At 37.1% G+C, this 13,417-nt stretch overlaps 1 protein-coding gene across 1 annotated transcript in view; it reads left to right on the top strand.

Moving 5' to 3' along the window:
* The first annotated feature begins 3,952 nt into the window (after positions 1-3,952).
* LOC121879029 (CTD small phosphatase-like protein 2-A) overlaps positions 3,953-13,417 on the top strand; it is a 53,071-nt gene continuing 43,606 nt past the window's right edge. Inside the window, exon 1 of the mRNA XM_042385507.1 lies at positions 3,953-4,027. The gene's annotated coding sequence lies outside the window, so the exon portion shown is untranslated. The remainder of the gene's footprint in view (positions 4,028-13,417) is intronic.

Below are 13,417 nucleotides of genomic sequence, written 5' to 3' on the forward strand. Positions count from 1 at the left end.
CTTTCTCCTCCTCTAGGATCCTCCAGAGTGTATCAGGCAAAGGTGTTGTGCACCCACCTCCTCTTCTCCCCCCCTCCTCTACCCCTTTCCTCTTCCTCCTCTCGGATCCTCCAGTGTCAGGCAAGATTTTGTACTCACCTATGATTTGCTTTTCCTTGACACCATTACTGTCTGAGCTAGTTGATTAAGTTTTCATTCTCTGTGTAGTGGGTGTAGGTGGAACACTAGCCACAGGAGTTGCTGTGCAGTATAACTATTTCTGTGCATGGGCTGTAGGTGGAACACTAGTTACAGAGGTTGTTACGCAAGTATAAATAATAATGTGTAGTACGTTGTGGGTGTAAGTGTCAGATTTAGGTAAAAGTATTTCTGCGGAGTGGGTGTATAGATGTAGCACAGTATTAGGTGAAGATGGTGTCACCAGTACAGCAGTAAGCGCAGGAAATCAACCCAGTGGGGCCGTAAAACATCTGTTCTGCATCATGACCGCTGTGAGTCACTGGTTTGGAATTTCTAGTCAGGGGAAATACCTTAAAACTGTGAGTGAACAGAATTTACACCTTAAAACTGAAAGTGAACATTATTTCTAACTTATAACTGAAAAAAACATAAATAAACCCAAAAATTTTATGAAACATTTTAACACTGGTGGTACCTGAAGTTGCGACTGCGTTGATACTCCCGCTGCCTCGAGCTGTCTTTTTTTTATGAGAATGAGCCCACCCGGGCCTGGGGGGCGAAAATATAATAATAATAATAATAATAATAATAAAAATAATAATAATAATAATAATAATAAAAATTAATAATAATTAATAAAAATGAATAAATAAAAATAAAATGATAATACTAAAGATAATCGTAAATAAATAAAAAAAATGAACAAATGAATCAAGAGTGAGAAACGATATACAATATGTATGTTGTGCTGTCAAAGTAAGAGGAACAACTGAGACCCTGCAATTTTGTGTAAATAAAGCAGAAAGTCAGATCAGCAACCTGGGACTTGGTCACAATTTTTGTGATGCCATATGGCAGGGTGTGTAAATAAAAAAAATAAATGCAAATATAAATCAGATAAGAAATTTATAGAAACAAAAAAAAATAAATAAATTGAAGAAAAGTGAATAAATAGATAAAAATATAGTACGTGATTGATTTATACTGGCTGGCAAACGATGCGTTACATTATGAAATTTACCAGAATAACATGTACAAACTTTACATATTAAGAAAAGTCTGGTGGCACAGTGATACCGGGCTTAAGTACCTCTCACTACCAAACATGACTATCACTGAGCAATAAAAGTAATAAAAAAACCCAGACCATCCGCCTAAACGGCTGATAAATAATGAAAATTTTAAATAATAATATATAAAATAAACAGACGTCCATGAAGAGAATGAACTAAAGCAATACGAAACTTGCTAATGCTGTAAAGTGTAAAAAACCTTTGTATGTTTAATTCATCCGAACTCCTGAGATGCTCAATGTAAAGTGACGGCAGCAAGGTCATGGTTGTGTACATTTCACTGTCATGTTCAGACTTCTAGTGTCAGCTTTTGTCACGACTCAGGGCGGCTAGTTTACTGTGCATCTGGGAGGGTGGCGTCTAGTTTATTAGCACCAATATCTATTCTGTGGGACGGTAGAAACTCTGCGACTGGTTGAAAATGACCTGAATCTAGGAAATGTGTGTTTTTCACGGGTTTCTTCCGCTGTGCGTGGTAAAATTGAATTACTGTTTGTCATTATTTTGCATATCTACACTGTCTACATACAGTACAGTAATGCTGAACTAGAGTGAACTGTAATGGGGGTTTATACCGAATAAATATTATCTCTGTTAATCTATCTATAGTCAGTCATACACTATTATCTGCACTACAGGATATGTTACTATGCCAAACCTGCATGATATTACGTGAAGCTGAGTGTAGGTATCGGCTCAAGGCATTGCTAGTTACGCATTACAGTATGGGTACTTGAAAAATGAGAGTATAGTATATGAACATAGCGTGAGAGGAACAATGTCTCACGATGAACTACTTGTTTTACTGTGTCCACTTTAAGAAATATTCTATACGTTAATTTTAACCCCAGGTGGTGTTTAAACAACGTCCAAATGAACCCCTAAGTAGAAGCAATCTTAAATCAACATTTATGAGGGAAAAATAAGTTTAACTGCGCGTAACTACCCATTCCTTCAAACTTAGAACTCTAATTTAAATACCCAGAAAACTATTTAATTCAATAATTCCATTTTTGGAATTTTTTTATAAAAAAAAATCCATTTTGCTCTGCAGGTGTGTATGATCCGTAATGATGTTAAGGTTAATTACTACGTTTGGACACCTAAGGTCTTTAAGCGAGTAACTAGGTTAACACTTAACTAATCATCAACAAAAAAAAATAGGAGATAACATTGCCATGCAAGTGCTGGTAATGTTTCTTGCCCACGGCATATCTCCATACCACGTGGCGTACGTAGCTCATGCTGTATACCTGCACTGTCTGTATACATGCTGAAGTGAATACCTACATTATACATGCTGAAGTGTTTACCTAGTATCTATACATGCTGAACTATATACGTACACTTTATACATGTTGAACTATACACCTGCATTGTTTATATACCAGATAAACTGTATACCTGCATCATCTACTGTATATACATGTTGAACCAATAGTAAACTTGTATGGCGACTCACGACTTTCCTGAATAATTATGTCATCAACCAAATCAGTACAGTACTGAGATCTGAGAATACCCCCACTGGTGTGCTACACGGCGACCTACCACATCACTGGAACATTACACATCTTATTTTTTACCTGTATGTAGTAATTTCACTTTATCAGATACCAGTTATGAGTCGACTCCTAGGTTATATTATGAAGAGTACTAGTTGTGAATGAAGCTGGTATTTTGAGCATTATAGCAACCCCTTTTAAATAACGTAACTGACGCCTATTTGTACCCTTCGCCAAACCTTGATTTATGAATCAATACTCGTTATGTGAATTATGAAATTATATATTTTCAGTTGGGGGTTCTTACGGCTTCCTTGTGATATAACGGATTGTTGATTTTGGCAACGATGTAGCCCGTGTTGCTGTAATCTGCGGTTTCCTCCACTAGTGTAAACTGTAGATAAGACAGTGAACTACAAAAAAAAATGCTCAAGCAGTTGCCTAATAAACTCGTACTACCAGTGTTAAGTAATATCCTTAACCAGCTTTTGGATTAAATATTATGGGGGTTATTTGTCTAATCAAACGTTTCTGAGAAGATAAGCTCGGGAAGCCGAGAATAAATATCGTTTTATAAGTCTTTTGTGAAGGGATGTTCTTTATTTTCAACTTCCTTGTGAGAAGGGAAGAGAGCTCGGAGGTGGCAATCAGTGCTCTCTGATTCCTTACCCCAAGGCCACACATTAGTCCCGCAGGAAGAGGTTAGTGGCGACCCACCACTTGCGCAACACTTGGCTGAATCGCTGCTTTTGGCTCACGTGTTCTTCACCTCACCATTTCACAAGGTTTCGTCGTATCCCCAAATGTTTAACACTTTATTTTATCCCTATGGTTGAGACTTAACCCTAAAATGTCTTATTATATTTTCGTATGTTACTCAAATCTGTTTTAGCGTAATGTTTGATAAGGATAACATCATATTAGAGTAAGGTGTTGAGGTAACATATGATAGGTGTGTTAGGGAGTGATCCCCGCCACCCTCGGCAGCAGACGCCACCCACCAGTCCTCGGGTTTGTTTATGTTCATCTCTAAACTCAAATGAGGACTCTTACAACTTCTCTTTCTCCTCACAATATATTATTTAATGTTTCATATTACATTTTATAATATTACTTATTTATATATTTATTATTGACTTATTTTTCTTTTCAATTTATTTGTTAGTCATGGTTTATGTTGACTTAAAGGCTCTCAAGTGATGTTTTCATCCGGGGAGGCTCACCTGCGCGCCGACCCATCGATGGATCCATCTCAGATTCAAATTTCGGGTAAGTACTGCCTTATTTACTCCCCAAGAATGTAATGAATAACCATTTCATCATTCTTCAGTTAAAGATAAATGTACAAAGAGTCTTTCTTGCTAATGAGGTCGTTGTCACAAATGGTTATGACATAAGGCGGGAGAATTTGATATTTAAAAAAGTGCGCGGGAAAGGTTGAGTCCAAAGCATCATAGAGCGTCCATGGCGGCTGCCCAGAGACGACGTAGATAACACCCTGGGGATGATTGTACGCGCTTTACTGTAACAACTGCACTAATTATTATGGATTGACACGTAACCTGCTAAGATGATAGGCACCGTGTAACAAGACAAGACCACACGGTTGATCTGATGTGAAAAAATGCCAAAACCATCTCTGTTCTATGTACAGGGTACTTGTGTTCTTGTCAATACCAAATAAATTTCGTCGATTGAAATTTAGGAGTTTGAATATATAGTATACTACTCTCATCAACCGTAATTTAGGTACTAATGTCTTGGGAGAGGAAAGGGTGAAAAACAAGTATAACAATACTGTAAGCTGGGAATTTTGTAATTAACCGGTCATAACACGTATTAAAAGGGCACAGGGCTCACTGGGATGATCTGCTTTCACACAGGCCTTTGATGTATTCTCTAGTGTTCAGATAATGGCTGACGTTATTTTGCTGTGGTATTTTTTAACCAGTAACCTTATGATAATGTATTATGGATAAGTATGGGTTGGTTTATTTTTTTATTTTTTTTATAAAACTTGATATTGGAATTGTTGGACTACAAAAGTGCAATACATGTATATACTCTCATAATACTGCACAGTAGACTTAATAGGGGCACCTGACACCTTGTTTTTGGATGGTCAAATGCAGTCAGTGGTATTTTAAGTGGTAAAGATTGTTGCATTATTTTTTAAAGTTTTTGATGGGCTCTTCAGTACCTGAGCTTTAGTAATGTATCTTAGGGTTACGACTTAAATGTAATTTTGTTTTTGACATTTGCGCAATTTACGGACATTTTGTTCTCAGAAGAGGTTATAATTATAATAAATAAATTGTCAAAGCTAAAGGTTCATAAGAGTCCCAGCCCTGACATGATGCATCCCAGAGTACTAAGAGAATTGTGCAACGAGCTTGCTGAGCCCCCTGAAGATCCTGTTCTGTAAATGCCTGGATGAGCAAAAGATCCCCAATGATTGGGAAATGACGTATGTAAGTCCCATCTTCAAGAAGGGCGATCGTCACTACACGAATAACTACAGACCAATGAGCCTGACCAGCCGATTTTTCATAGAAAAAATTATAAAATTGCCGCAATTTCACTTTTATAATGGACACTCGCAGTTTGTGCAGATGTGTTAAAAGTGGTTATTTCTAAATTAAACCTAACCTTAGTTGATATGAAAAACAAGCAGCAGAAGAGTTGTTAAAAGACCTCACCAATTTAACCAAACAAACCTACCTAACTGCCTAGTCTGGGGCTATCCCCCCCCCCCCCCGGTATATGAAGCAAGGAACTTACTATGATATGGTATCATTTTGCACAGAATCAGCGTTGATCAAGCCCGGGTGGCGGAGTGTTTTGAAATGTCAATATGATTGGCTTTTTACCCCCTGGGATGAGAAGTCACCGCCACATTATCGCAGAGAAGACAAAGTATTGCGAGCCTAGGCGCCTAGTTATCTACCAAACGAAGGGTTTGCACAAGAAGGATTATCATATCAGAACTCACTGATGAGAATAAAATAAGAAAATAAACGGTAAAAGAAATAACTTGTTCGCGCGGGGGAGGGGGGGGTGGTGTTACTGTTAGTTCTTAAGATTTTAAAGTATGAAGTTGAGCCAGTGGCTGACCATGTGATGCAATCTGATGAATGCAGTTCAGTATTTCTAAAAAAAAAAAAGGAATATATAGATTTAAAATAAGGGAGCAGACACACTATGAACTTAAAAGTAAAGAACATGTACCGGTACTGTACTGTATGCAGGTGCAGTTGTAGGTAGTAAGCAGCTATTAAACAGGTAGGTACTACTGTCTGGGAAGATATTGGAAGCATTATGTGTTGTCTAATGGTACATCCTGCTGCCATATGACATTACAAAATTTGTAACCAAGTCCCAGGTTGCTGATCTGAGTTTCTGCCTCATTTACACAATTGTGGGATTTCAACTGTATCTCTTACTGTACTTTAACAACTTAGCATACATATATTGTTTTTTACTATTGATCTTTTTTTGTGTATATTTATTTATGGTCCTTTATTATAATTATTATCATCATCATCGTTGTAGTTGTCGGCATCATCATCGTAGTCATATTATTATTAAATTGTATTTATATTAAATTTTTTGCAATTTGTTATTTATTGTTATGTATTTTTATTTAATATTTTTTTAATTTTTTAAATTTGTATTAATTATATATTATTTTATTATATTGTATTTATTTAATATTTTTTAAATTCTTGAATTACCTGTATTATTGTTATTATTACCTATATTATTATTATAATTATTATTATTATTATATTTTCTATTTTCGTTCCCAGACCCTGATGTGGGTCATTGACTTGTCCCCTGGTGAGCTAATCCCGTAAAAAAAAAAATGTGAACATGAGGAATGTTAGGTTCTTGGAAACAGCTTATCTACTATAATTTTGATTGTGATATGACCAAAGACATTCGTTTTACTTAATTATAAGATAAACACATTTGTATTTTCTGTTGTAATGCAGTACTATACAGTGATCCCTCGGTTAACGAACGGTTCAATTAAAAAAATTTCGGTTAATGAATTACCTCCCATAAGGATCTTCAATTCGGTTAACGAACAAAACTTTGATTAACGAAATCCTTACGATAAACACGTTTTGTTGCGAGCATCAGCTGATCAGCTGATGGGCTAGTCTGCCAATACAGTAATCTGTTCTATGTTTACATTCGTTTCCAGTGGAGTAAATACCAAGAAAGTTGTGCTCTTTAATTCTGTATTTTTGCATTTTTTATATTAAAATTATTAGTAATTTTAAAATTTAGTTAACATATTGATAATATATGCAGTATAGGGGAAAAAAATTTTTGTGCGCCCATCAGCCGCTTGACTCACCCACCAGGCGCCAGTTTGGCTTCGTTTACAGTGGAGTGAACATCGATTTTGTTGGTGTCTTGAATATTTTTGCCTTTTTACATTAAAATTATTGGTCATTCTGAAATTTAGTTAACATGTTGATAATATATAGCGCAGTGCAGTGTTGATTTAAATAAAATAATCTTGAATTACACCTAGTGAACTTAAAATTTCATTGGTGAAATTACTGCATCAAGCATGGGTCCCCTGAAAGGTGATTTCTCCTCCATCTCCACTTCCTTCTCTTCTCCCTTCTCCTCCACCCCCACTTCTAATTCCCATCATCATCATCAACCAGGAACCCTCTACATACATACCTCAAAGTAAGTGTACTTTGCTGCATTTTTTTTTTACTTAGTACTTTTCTGTGAGCTGTAATCAATTACCCAATATCCCATTGAAACGATGGATTCGGTTAACGAACGACCCTGTGGAACGAATTGTGTTCGTTAACCGAGGGACCACTGTATTTGTAAATGACCCTTTGGGGCCACAAACATGAGACTGGAACAGCCGAGGTGTGAGTGTAGAAAACTCTTCCTATACAAATCCATCTGTTACTGATAGATGTTTTAAGTTTTTGTAGATGCTGTAGATGATGAACTAAATAAATGGCAATCTAAGAGGTCTAGGTTTTGTTATGTTTGAGTTGATCTTTTATTCTATCATCACAGCTTAACATGACATCTTCCAATACTAGTGTTTTTGATTGATAGATACTGTATTTATTCAGTAAAATCATCGTACTAGTTTACAACTGAGGTGACTAGCATAGAAGTAACAAATTCATCAAGACCCCATTTTGAGGTAATCACATTTAAGAGGTTTTTCCTGTTTCCACACAACTTTTTTATTTGTTGATGGAATTTAATGAACTTGGTTGTAAATCGATTGTGTAGGACTGTACTAAGCAACTGTTTGTGCAGAAATATTAAAAACGTACAAAGACTTTTTGTACATGGGGGCACCATAATCCGGCAATGTTAGTGTAATAATATTGGGTTGTAATAGCTGATGGATATACTGTACTGTATGGTACTTACAGTCACAGGTCAAACGTTTGTGTTTGTTTGATGTGGAATGAGAGACTAATCCAATGCATAGAAAAATACTTGAAAACTTCAGAAATCCTCGTGTCTTAAGGCGAGGGTATGGGTTCCTGTGAGAGCCTGGCAACAGGCTGTATGCTGATTGGGTGCTGGAGTCATGTGGGGCCCTGGGTGTTGGAGTTATATGGGGACCAGGTATGCCACCCATTGGTTTTGAGGTCACTATTCTGACGTGTTAGTGGAGCTTCCCAGCAGTGTGGGGGGTACAAACACTCTGAATTTACGGCAGGAAGGAGAGTTCTTTTGAGGAACTGCACTATATAGGAAGAAACTTGAATCCCAGGAAAAATGATTAATGAAAAAAAAAATTGAGTGAGTGACAAGTTCGTCACTCCTATTCTAAACCCCTCAGTTGTTCAGTATATATATATAGTACAGACATTACAGTCTCGTTCAAGATTCTTCGAACAGTGCTGGAGACAGCTGGCAACTCAATGCCGTGTGTTTACTATAGTATTAGTATATTATAATGCGAAACAACAAAGCCCAACCATTAATTAAGCAACTGGGAACTAAGTAACCAATCGCCGATAACCTTTTACATTCATTCATAATTTTTATTACGTACTATAGTAAACAAACGGCTTTGAGTTGCCAGCTGTTTCCAGCACTGTTTGAAGAATCTTGAACGAGACTACGTATGGAATACTATTATCTGGGTACGGCATATGTAGGTGTACATACACACGTACACACAAAAGTTTACACCTACATAGGTTTTTTTTTTATTATTATTTTCTTTTTTTTTAATGGGGAAAAGCCCACCCGGGCACAGGTCATTAACCCACAAAGGCTAGGGGGCAAAACAATAAGAGTAAGAAGAAATTTAAAATAGAAAAAAAAAAGATTACCGGGACAGCCACTCCTCGACATACAACCGCCCCAGTCGTACCAAATTACATATTCTCGAATTCCGACGTTAGTGATTGCCCTGTGTACTGACAAAATTATCGTTTATAATTCCCTTTAAAATGGCTGGCAAGCTTAAAAGTGAGAGTTTTGGGGAGCTGAGAAGAAAAAGAGACACCCATTTTAGATTTTCTATGTAATATTTTTGCATTTTCGACTTACAACCTGGAATTGGGTCTCAAACCCCGTCGTAAGTCGGGGAATGCCTGTATATTAATCTACACCACGAAGATGCCGGAAAACCATCTTTTTGAAGCGAAACATTGTATGGGCATGGACACACAGAAGAAGGGAGAGTATTCCACAGTTTGGCTGTGTGAGGAAAGAAGGATGTACTATAACGGGTTATTCTAGTGTGACCAACATTCACAAAGAAACGGTGGGCACCACAGGCAAGATGAGTTTTACGAGCCGGCAGTACACAGGATGCCAAGTCCACTGAACATTGCACGTTAGAAGTACAGTACCTGTAAAAGAGAGAGTGAAGCAATATTGAGGTGAAGAGAAAGGGAAGAAAGATTATCAACTAAAGGAGGAGAATTAATAAGGTGAAATGCCTTTGATTCCACCCTATCGAACAGTTGGACAGAAGAAGAGCCACCCAAGATATGAGAGCAGTACTCCAAGTTAGGACGAATGAATCCCTTATATACTTGAAGCAACTGCTCAGGAGTGAAGCAGCTACGGCATCTGTACAGCATTCCCAACTTTCGGGAGGCAGCTTTAGCAATGTTGAGGATGTGTGGCTTCCATGACATATTAGAGGAAATGGTGAGGCCTAGCATATCTATTTTAGAATTTGGCAGAATTATTGTGTCCTGAAATGTGATTGGTGGGAGATCATCTAATTTGGAAAGTGTAATTGGTATATACTGTGTTTTATTACTATTGAATTTTAACCAAGTTTCTACCTCCCCATTCGAAGATGCTGCCCAGATCCGCATTGATAGATGTAATGACATCAGCTCTCGAAACAGATCTAGTTTGAGAATTAGGGGGAAGGGGAAAAGTGAAGAGTAGAATCATCAGCATAAGAATGGATAGAATTAGTTGTGGTGTGAAGTAAATAATTGATAAAAGGAAGGAAGAAAGTAGGTTAAAGAACAGAACCCTGTGGGACACCACTATTGGTAGAGAAAAAGTGAGGGATCGATCCCTCGACAACAACTACCATGGATCGGTTCTCAAGGAAGCTAGAGATTAGAGAACAAAGTGGGGGAGAGAAACCATAAGAGGGAAGTTTAGAAAGCAAAGACTTGTGCCATACCCTGTCAAGTGCTTTGGAGATGTCGATGGCCACGACGAAAGTTTCCCCATAATCCCTAAGAGAGGATGACCAAAGATGGGTGCAGTAGGAGAGTAGATCACCAGTAGATCTTGCCTGGCAAAAGCCAGAATGGCATTCAAGGTGACAGAAAAAGAGAGTTTAAGACAGTTTCGAAAATCTTAGAGAGGGATGAAGTATGGGCAATGGGGTGATAGAGGGATTGGAATGGTCACCCTTCTTTGGGATGGGCTGAGCCGGGGCATGCTTCCAAGAAGGAAAAGTTTGGGTTTTGAGGCAAAGGTGAAAGAGGCGAGCCAGCCCAGGGGCCAAAACTTCAGCACACTCCCTCAGAACATGAGGAGGTATTCCGTCCGGTCCATGTGCCTTACATCCAACCTGGATAACACACCAGCAACCCTACGAGTGGAGATAATAGGAAAGTGCATAAGTTCAGTAGGAGGAGCAGGAGTAGGAGGGAAAGATTTGGAATCGTCTAAGGTGTAGTTAGAGGAGAATAAGGTGCCAAAGAGATTGGCTTTATCAGGGGAAGAGTTGGCTATAGAGTTATCAGGTCGGAAAAGAGGGAGTGCAGATGTTTTTGGTTAAGGACTCGAAGGATTTACTGGGGGAAGAGTTTGTCAGGACAGCGGTGTTTCTTTTTATAAAATTCTGCTTGGTCCTATGAAGAATAGCCTTACGACGATTCCTGGAAGTAATGCGCAGTAGACAGTGTGGGTATATAAACAATGGCAAATGGAAAGGATAACCAACAAAGCCATCAGATGATTACAATATTTCCATTAGGATTCCTTTTAAGTCTCATCTTATACTGTACGTATCTAAATTACACAAATTAATTGAGGAAATAAGTTTTCATAAGTACGTATAAGTAGCTGTACAGAACAATAAAAGCAACTTTGTAAGATAATTTTATTGTCATAGTTTATCAGGGTAAGTAATAAGTATTGTTACAAATTTGGGTGTAACTCCAATTATTTTTGCTAGAAAGGCAGATATGGATATGCTACAAAATATATAATAGCCATTTATAAGCATTTTAAACGAATTTCTGATTTTTTGACAAATTAAAACTTAATATGTAATGTATCCTACTCTGTGATGGTTTGCCATCGAGGGATTTTCTTTGATTAATGGCTTTAAAACCTTTTTTTTTGTGGGTTAAGATGAGTGATCCCTAGTCCTGAAATCTTAAGCTACATTATTCATGCAACATGGATCACTTTTAACTTTATTTTCTTTGCCACTTGTCAGCTTACTTACCAGTTGGGTAGTCTTCTTATACACTTTTGACTGTAAATAATGGACTCTTAAATGTACCTGAATGTGTTCCAGTGTTTATTGCAAGGTTATTCCAAGAATTCACAACTCATACTCCAGAGAAGTTATCTGTGACAGTAACTGTTACTGAATGTTTTGATTGCAACATGATAGTGTGTCTAAGGTAATTGCACAAACCAACCCAAGAATTTGAGGAGTAACCATTAGCCAAAAGTCTGATGGTAATATGTAAACAGTAGCTCAAAAACTAGCAAAGTTCAGATCTTGAACAGAATTTAATTTTGTTTCTCTTCTGTTAAGCATTTCACATTATGGTTGTACCTCTATGACAATTGACATATCCCTTTTTCAGCCAATTATGTGTGCAGACTATAGTGGTTTTGTTTTATCCACAGGAATCTCTTTAAAGGTGAAGTCACACGTGTGCTGGTGTTGAAGTGAGATTATTGCTTCTTCCATTTATGGGCCATCATTGGTTGGGGTGTTCAGGGTCAAGCTACTGTTTGCTTTATCTTGTTGAGGGTGTTTGTGGATCGGGTTCCTCAGTGACTTAGCTATCACTTGTGTTGTCTGATTTTTTTCTAAGATAAGCAAGGATTCATGCATTTATTTTATTGTACTGTACAAGGTTTAGTATACGACCAGACACATTATACATTATTATTGGTACCTGTATTTTTTTTTATCTGTCTTAAAGAGAAAAATTTGCATTTTTTGTTGGCAATTGGATGCAATGTTATTGTATTATGGTTAGCTTGTACAGGTAACTGGAAATTATGGGGCCCTGACATCATACTCATTAATGAGGTAGATTTGCATGAAATAATACCTGGTGTGAGTGATAATAATTTATTTGTCGTTATTTCTATATGAAGAATAGTACTGTTGTAAGAACCCAGCAGAGTAAAGAGGGACTAGGGTATACAGTATATGGGGCAGATGTACCCATAATTTGTTCAGATCTGTTATGAAATAACTGACTAGGGTACAGTACAGTACTGAACAGTTTGGGTTATATTGTATTTTTAAATACTGTAATGGTTTTATAGTTTAATCCCTCAATTGACGATTGTTTGGGAAATCAATAAAAATCATGGTGCCATTTTCTTGACAAATTACTGCCATAAACAGACAAATTTTGATGGACAGTTTGCAACCAATGGTGTCAAGTCTTCCTCTACACAGTTGATTAATCCCTTTTGAATTTATTCATGAAACATATAAATATTATCTGTAAGATTGATGATAAGTCATTCTATTGATGGCGCCCGTTCTTGAATAGTGATTATCATGTGAAAGAATTAATGGAAAGAAGTCTCCTTTTTTTACCCACAATGGGGCCTGGGGGCGAAAATATAATAATAATAAAGGACCATGAATAAAAAAAGAAAAAAAAGATCAAGAGTGAGGAATGATATATGCATATTGTATTGTCAAAGTAAGAGAAACAATTGAAACCCTGCAATTGTGTGTAAATGAGGCAGAAAGTCAGATCAACAACCTGGGATTTTGTTACAATTTTTGTGATGCCATATAGACAACACATTATGCTTCCAATATCTCCCCAGGCGGTAGTACCTCCCTGTTTGATGGCTACACTCATTTATTAAAAAAAAAAAATGGTTATTTTTTAATATTCTGTGCAGTATCAGAAAAAGATTTGTTTCATGCAGTTTGATATGGCGATT

Source organism: Homarus americanus, unplaced genomic scaffold, assembly GCF_018991925.1.
Source record: "Homarus americanus isolate GMGI-L3 unplaced genomic scaffold, GMGI_Hamer_2.0 scaffold4060, whole genome shotgun sequence".
NCBI classification, from domain to species: Eukaryota; Metazoa; Arthropoda; class Malacostraca; order Decapoda; family Nephropidae; genus Homarus; species Homarus americanus.